The sequence below is a fragment of the Nannobrachium achirus genome, assembly GCF_963921795.1.
Source record: "Nannobrachium achirus genome assembly, chromosome: 15".
In the NCBI taxonomy this organism is placed as follows: Eukaryota; Metazoa; Chordata; class Actinopteri; order Myctophiformes; family Myctophidae; genus Nannobrachium; species Nannobrachium achirus.
Window position 1 is genome coordinate 5,866,372 of NC_137822.1, and position 7,995 is coordinate 5,874,366.

The window sequence follows — 7,995 nt, forward strand, 5'->3', positions numbered from 1 at the left end:
AGCCACATTGCTAACTGACCAGGGGGCTCTGCTGTCAAAAAAAAAAAGCTGCTGTCAGAGACTGTGTCTGCCAAAATCTCCCTCAAAGACAACCGCAAACAAGGTAGGAAAAAAAACGCTGATGCTTTAAATCCTCTCTGTGTGGAATCAGAGGAGCAGGTATCAGGTCTCTCTCCCTCTCTCTCTCTCTTCCCCTCTGCCTCATCCACCGCTCAGTTTTTCTCCCTCGTCCCTCTCCCTCTCTCTCTCTCTCCGTCACTGCCCTCCTCAGGACCGGGTAAGCTCAGTTACCATGGCGATGCATGAGGCTGCCGCCCGATTGGCTGGCTTTTGTTGTGATGCAGGAAGTCCGACGGGCACGGCCTCCTAGTTAATAAATGCAACTATAGGCTCTGTAATGATTCTGCTCTCCTCGTCTCCTCTCTCAAACCCGGCTCTCTCCATCCGTGCTGCTTATTTCCCCCCTGTTTCCACAAACGCCATAATGACTGGAGTATTGTTACAAGATTCAAGATTATACACTGAATGATATATCCTATTATACAAGTCCATGCTCCTATATAATGCAGCAAGAGGGAAAATAGCAACAAAAAGAAAACAATTTAAAAAAGCATGTACTATATATTTAATAAAAAGCAAATCAAGTGTATTAGAAACAAGACACTCCATTATTCTCACTACATACGTAAACAGACCAGGTTCAGCAGCATATTGATAATATCAAGCCTCATTCAATAATGTTGATCAGACTCATACTGTATGACGTAATATTACAGCACTTTGAAAGCCCACAACCTCTTATAGGTGCTCTCCATAGGTCAATAATAATAGCTTTCCGACTGAGGAAGAATTATGGCATAATTACAGTACACCTTGATCATGTTGTTCAAATGGTGATAACTAACTAAGGCACTCTCCCTGCTTTTAAATACCATTTACAATTTAGGAATTTCCAATTTAGTAGACACCCCTTAATCCAGATTGATTTACAATAAGCAAGGACTGCACATGGTATAATACTAAATGCATAGCAACATCAATCTAGGATCGTAGGTAAAGAACCTATATCCTCAGTCTAACAGTAGAATAATCAATGACAATTCTGGATCATTTGGAGAGTGCACATGCCAGGAGGCCAGTAGGGAGAGAGTTATACATTAGTAAAGTATATATATTTTTTTTAATACCGTTTTTATCCCACGATTTTGTAACCCATTTTCACCCAGTGCCAATTGCCTATGTAATCCTGGGCTCTGCACTCCCTCTGCTACGCCTGGGGAGACAACGGACTGACATCATGCTTCCTTCTATGCATGAGGAGTCCAAGTTGCTTCTTTTCACCTGACAGTGGGGATTTTCCTGGTTTGGACGTAGCACGTGGAAGGAACACGTTATTCCAACCAATTCCTTTCCCCTCCATTAGGCGCCCCAGCTGGCCAGGGGCAGGCATTATTGAGACCAGGATTACTGCATGTTTTTGTGAGGGTATCAACCCTAGGACACGGGGAGAACATGCAAACTCCACACAGAAAGGCCCTATTGCCAACCCCACCTAGGGTGTGGGTGCTGATGACGCGGAGGGAGGAACACGTCCCCAGCGCCCACAGCATCCCCCGGCGGGAATCGAACCCAGGACCTTCTAGCTGTGAGGCGAAGCGCTAACCACTGCGCCACCGTGCACCCCAGTAAAGTACGTTTTGATATGACTGATGTCTGGATAAGGGGTTGGGCTGACTCCTAGGTGAGATCTGATCCAGGGTGTGAGCCTACAGGATCGAGTGAAATAATACAGAACAACTCCAGTCGAAAGCATAACTCAGGCTTATGTGTTTATCTGCGTGGTGTCTGTGAGACTCTCCTGGTGCTGAAGGCATTACTCACCTGCACTATCCACATATGTGTTTATCTGCGTGGTGTCTGTGAGACTTTCCTGGTGCTGAAGGCATTACTCACCTGCACTATCCTGGTGCTGAAGGCATTACTCACCTGCACTATCCTGGTGCTGAAGGCATTACTCACCTGCACTATCCTGGTGCTGAAGGCATTACTCACCTGCACTATCCTGGTGCTGAAGGCATTACTCACCTGCACTATCATTACTCACCTGCACTATCATTACTCACCTGCACTATCATTACTCACCTGCACTATCCACAGAATTTGAATGAAGCATCTGTGTCGTGCCTGCCGCAAGGCCCTTTGCTCTTTGACTATCAAATCAGTGAATGAATGAACAATGTGCTTGTGCTCTCCATGAATAACTAACACAAATGTGTTTTACAAATAGACCAATTTATTTCCACATGGATTCCATTGTGTGTGTGTGCGTGTGCGTGTGCGTGTGCGTGTGCGTGTGTGTGTGTGTGTGTGTGTGTGTGTGTGTGTGTGTGTGTGTAAGATTGGGATGCACAATGTTAAGGGCGCCATATAAATGCACCATTTACCCTCTCCGCCTACAGATACATCTGGGGAAATCTAAATTCAATATATTGGCAAGAACGAACAGCAGCAAGAACTTCCGCTAAACAAACACTGCTTTCAAAGCCAATCCTGAAGATAGATAGATAGCTTCACTGATCCTGGTGGGGATATCAAACCCACAGTAAAAGTAGGGGAGTGCGCAAATCCGATTCTACCCTTGGGGGTATAGGGGGGATTTTGCGAGAGGAACATGCAACCAGGTATATGAAAACAAGACCAAATTAGTGCGCTTATAATAAGCAGACTTGGCAACACTGTCAAATCATGCTTTGGGAACAGACACACACATGGATACACGGCATAGAAGTACACTACGTACAGAGGAGCAACATCACAATAAAGAATACAGGCTTACAGTATACACCTATAGGCCTATTAGCATACTGTATATACTATCATTCTGCCTGGTGCAAAACAAGAAGACCCTGGCAATAAATAATAAAGTATACAGACATATCCAACAGTGTTCATTTTATTGACTACAACTATGACGATTTTTTACAATTTCAACAAATAAACTGGAGAGCAGATCCAGTAGAACTAAAAAAGAGAATTCCTTTTATGCTTTGGTGTTTCATGTTCAAATGGACGGTGGCGAGTACTACAGAGTAGAAGGAATATTTTCAGATTCTAAGAGACCCGTGGGCGTCTTTTGAATTCACCTGTGATCGGATCGAAGCGACGCATGAATATTCTGCGATTTTTCAAAGGTTGGTGAAAAATGCTCCAAATCCTGGCAGGCAAATTAAATATACAGCATATAATACTAAATGAATCATCTTAAATCCTCCTGTATATACACCCCCCTCTTTCTCTCCCTCTCTCTCTCTTCTATACCCCCCCCCCCCCCACACACACACACACACACACACACACACACACACACACACACACACACACACACACACACACACACACACACACACACACACACACACACACACACACACACACACACACACACACACACACACACACACACACACACACACACACACACACACTCTCTCTCCCCCTCTCTCTCTCTCTCTGTGCCACACACGTGCACACATAGACATCAAAGGGGGCTTGAGCCCCTTCCCTTTTACTTGTACTGTTTACTCTTACTGTAAAACGTGCCCTCTCCAGACCATGCATGCAGTTTTCACTATACGGTGAAAGAATTGCCAAGGCAATTGCCTTGTCCAAACTCTCCTGAACTTGAATGCAGCATCTTATGAATTGCCCTCTCTGTGTAGAAATCCATGTCGTACCGTGCCAGCATTCACTTCATTATGCTTAGTTGTCTCCACCAGCCGAAGGCTGAGGGAGAGTATGTTTTCCCCTCCGTCCGTCCGTGCGTCCGTGCGTGCGTGCGTCCGTGCGTGCGTGCGTGCGTCCGTGCGTCCTCGCAGTTTGTGAACAGCTAATCTCAGTCACCGTTGGCCCGATCGCTGCCAAACTGAGCACACACACTCCCTGGATGCCAATCTAGAACCTCTGCCCCAAATTTTTCAAATCAGCCTCATGGTGGCGCTATAACAGGCCGATTTGTGTGGCCTAGTTGTTACCAGCTAATCTCCGGCGCCGTTGGCCCGATCGCTGCCAAACTGAGCACACACACTCCCTGGATGCTAATTCAGAACCTCTGCCCCACATTTTTTAAATCAGCCTCATGGTGGCGCTATAACAGGCCGATTTGTGTGGCCTGGTGGAGACCTGTGCTCGGAAGAGCACTGCTTCTAGTTTAATGTGGTATCAAGCACCGAAAATAGCCGACCTCCAAGCTCACAACGCGTCGCGCTGCGACGCGTTGTGAGCTTGGAGGTCTGCTATTTTCACCAAAAGGCCCTTTTAGAAATTCCAGCCCCTGCCTCACTAACATTCTCCGCACGTCCCTGCTCTGTGCTGCAGAGACCGAAACACATCCTCGCAATGAAATAGCTTGTTGATAGGTACTCCACCCAGAACGCACGCACGCACACGCACACACACACACACACACACACACACACACACACACACACACACACGCACACACACGCACACACACACACACACACGCACGCACACACACACACACACACGCACACACACACACACACGCACACGCACACGCGCACACAGGCACACAGGCACACACACACACACACACACACACACACGCACACACACACACGCACACACACGCACACACCTTCCCTTATCGGAGCATCAGCAGAAGCCAGCTCTAACAGAATCAGCCTGCGTTCCATCTATTACATTACACTAAACACCTCCGTTCCACTGGGCCTCCTGCTGCATATCGTCTGTCGGGTGAAAACCCTGTATGTCCAAGACCGTTCGTTTTGCATTCGTCATTTTAAGAACGATTCAAACTAGCGAAAACAGCCGATCTACAAGCACACAACGCCTCACGCCGCGAGGCGTTGTGTGCTTGTAGATCTGCTGTTTTCACTACTTTTGTGCGACCGCCTTGTATGACGAAGCAGGGCCGTACTTTACGAAAGTACATACACATTTGAAACTTGGAGATACGAGGTTTCCGCTCGACGACGACGATATGAATGTCACTCAGCGCTCCCTCCTATATGAATGGATGGATGGATGATGCTGCATCATCTTATCAGTCTTCCATCCACACCAGAACCCATTTCAGTGGTTATGAAGCGCTGTTTCCCAAACAGTGGGTCGCGACCCACTTTTGGGTCATGGACCAAGAAAAAATGTCCATTTTCTTTTCCAAAATTAAAAAAAATATATATATATTTGGCGGAGAGATTCGCAGCCCTAGCCTTGAAGCCTCAAAAGTCTTAGCCTGGTTAATAAACCAGACTGCACAACACCACCCCCTGTTGGTAGTGGTGGTGTTGTGTGGTTGTGTAGTCTGGCCCTTCACATTAAATAAGCTTTTTCCACCAGCCCTCAGAGAGGGCGAGCCAATCAGGGCTGTAGGCTTGGGGCATGTGGTGGGTGGTGACCTGGTTCAAAACCATTCAGCCAATCAGGCGAGTCTGTGTGTATTCAAACACATTCCCCCCTCCACTCTTATTACAGACATCAAACAGATTGTAGTCTTTGATGCTTTCAGTGACTAACGAGCTATTGACACTTGTATGGCTCAATCAATTACAGCAGCTCACAAGCCCTTTGAAGTTCAGAGGGAGCAATTAAGAGCAAGTCAACTTAACATTTTTTTTAAACCACCCCCTGCCCGCCCCCCCAGAAGTGGAATGTCTGCCCGAAATCTCAGACTCTCTTCCCAAAACGAAGTGTGTGATAGAGTCTGACGCTTGCAGTCAGGCTACAAAAGTCTAGTATCTCCCTCGCTCCATAGGGATATCCCTTTGGAGTGATGGTCGTTACAATGGTGCCGAAACCCGGATTGGGCTTCCCTGGGAGGTCTAAAGGGGGGTGAGTGTGGCAGAGAGAGTCGCAGCCCTAGCCTTGAAGCCTCAAAAGTCTATTATCTCCCTCGTTCCCTAGGGATATCCCTTTGGAGTTATGGTTAAGATATTGGACTTTCACGTGGGAGGCCCGGGTTTGAAGCCTGGGTGGGGAGGTCCGATTCACCTCCGTTACATATATATTTCAAAAGACTTTACCCTCCCCCAAAAAGGAACTCTTTAGAAAAAAATAAAAATAAAATAAGAATTGTATACATTTTAAAACAAGCAAACAAACACATCTAAGAAATTTGATATATATATAAATTCTCACAATGCGGCGCGAAGCAACGTGCTGTGTGCCTGTAGTTCTGCTGTTTTCACTATAGTTTGGGTCCAGTGCAAACGTCTAATTTCTCTTTTGGGTCATGAGCTAAAAAGTTTGGGAACCACTGGTGTAAAGTAACAAAATACATTTACTCAAGTACTGTACTTACGTACAATTTTGAGCCTTTTTTTTCACAATGCGTCACAATGCGACGTATTGTGAGCTTCTACATCTGCTACTTTCAAGAGAAAGGTTCTCAACCTGTGGGTCGGGACCAGGGGGAGGGGGGGTCCCCAGATGATTAACTTAATGTGCAATGTTGTTTTCTCACTCAACAGTACAAACCAACATAAAGTTTAAGTGTATAGAGGGTATCTGCACATTTCTAAAGTGACAATTTATTACCTCTAAAATGACAAATTAAACAATAGCCAAATTGTCAAATATTAGAGACAGAAATTGAGAAAATAGCCGATCTACATGCTCACAACACAATAGAACCATTTTATACAAAATGTAATTCCTCAACTCTTAGTGCTCGTCAGGGTGGGGGGCTCCCCAGTTAAAATATGATTATTCTCGCGGCATGAAAAGGTTGAGAACCCCTGACATGTACTGAAATGTTTTCCACCTACCCAGTGTCCATCTTCAGGGCCACGATTCCATTCTTCTTCCTGTGAGAAATGAGAAATATATGTTTATGACAAACAATTAGCATCTACAAAACAAAGAACGGATTGTCAAATAAATCCCATGCCTGACAATCAAATATATACACAAGAGAGGCCACCCTCTGGCGTCTGTTATGACTGCTTTGAAATGATCGACCAACTTCCTTCCTGTATTCAGTTAAACGAGACTGTATGTATGTCACTACACGAATGAATAGAATGGAACAGAACATTATTATTTTAGCGAAATTCTATACCTTATCGAACAGCCCCATAGCCTGCTAGGAACAACTTCAACTTGCAAAAATGGCTTTTCTACTTCTTCTCTCTGGGAGGATGTGAGGAGAAAAAAGCAGAAAGGATGTGGTTTACAGACGCAACCATGATGTCACCAAAACAGAAGCGAGAAGTGAGAGAGAGACGATCACACACACACACTCACACACACACACACTGCACTGTAAATAAGTGCGAACGTGCCCCTGACTGGTGATGAGCAAAGACTGTCTATTTTTAGACCTGGCGCGTGTGTGTGTGTGTGTGTGTGTGTGTGTGTGTGTGTGTGTGTGTGTGTGTGTGTGTGTGTGTGTAGGATGAGGGATATTATTTGTGACACGTCTCCTTGGTTCTGTTGAGTGACGCCAATAAATGACCCCCTAAGAGAGGCGGGGGATCTCAGACAATCATCAAACACTGTCTGTTCATCAGCATGTCCATGCTGCGTAGCTCTGGCTTACGTCACACACAAAAACACACATTTGACACTGCAAGGTCTCCACTGTTTTGAGTGTACACAAATGGTACCAAATTAGACCCTTTGTACACTCAAACAGTCTCACACTCCCAAAGTTACAGAAACGGATGAATTAATTAATAACGGATTAATACATGAATTCATCATTTATACGTTTTATCCCGACATGACTTGGTTCATTTGAAATTTCTACTAATGAAAAGAAAGGGAGAATAGCTTTGCTGTTAGCGTTTTATTTGGGTGATTGAACGATGAGAGGAATCACTCAGTTTCTAGGCCCAAATCCAAGGCATACAAATCCGACTGTAAAATGGCTAATCATCTCGTCTTGTCATCATCTTATCGTATGGTGCTATAGGCCTGGATGAGATCATACTTTAACCCATAATGGCCTGA